Source organism: Sinohyriopsis cumingii, unplaced genomic scaffold (genome assembly GCF_028554795.1).
Source record: "Sinohyriopsis cumingii isolate HCF-2022 unplaced genomic scaffold, ASM2855479v2 utg001808l, whole genome shotgun sequence".
NCBI classification, from domain to species: Eukaryota; Metazoa; Mollusca; class Bivalvia; order Unionida; family Unionidae; genus Sinohyriopsis; species Sinohyriopsis cumingii.
In genome coordinates, this window is record NW_028316060.1 from 27,508 (window position 1) to 28,079 (window position 572).

At 40.0% G+C, this 572-nt stretch overlaps 1 non-coding gene across 1 annotated transcript; it reads right to left on the bottom strand.

Moving 5' to 3' along the window:
• Positions 1–280: 280 nt before the first annotated feature.
• Trnah-gug (transfer RNA histidin (anticodon GUG)) lies at positions 281–352 on the bottom strand. The gene has a single exon. It is a non-coding gene; the product is annotated as a tRNA-His (tRNA).
• Positions 353–572: the final 220 nt, after the last annotated feature.

Genomic DNA, 572 nt, shown 5'->3' on the forward strand with positions numbered 1-572 from the left:
GCAAGGATGTAAGCTGGAGCGATTTTGCGGAAATTTTAATTTGTAAATTGTTTGTTGGTTACCTAAAACTGGAAGAAAATATCCATTTTTGTGTTGAGATGCCTTAAAGAATTCCGGAATATGACATAGATTGATACGTTTGCTTTGTTCTGTGCAAGTTTGTTAGATACAACGTTTCAGGAAGCAGTGTAGGGGGTCAAAAGCTATAAGGTTGTCGTAAAATATAATGCTGAGGTAAAAAAAATCTACTCAGCTATGCCATGTTCGCGACAGACATATATGCCGTGACCAGGATTCGAACCTGGGTTGTCGCGGCCACAACGCGAAGTACTAACCACTATACGATCACGGCTGTCACTGCTGAGCTGATAATGCGGATAGATTATACCAATATGAGGATAGCAATCCACGGTGTTTCCGATGGAACACGTCTCACGTGTAATAATCTTTCTGAGATTGAATTTAGTGCACAAGTCTCTATGAACATCTCTAAAATATATACTATTTCTTGTCGTCTTTCTCAGCGTTTGCTCGACCTCCATTAGAAGAAAATGCCAGAAGACACTAGTGAG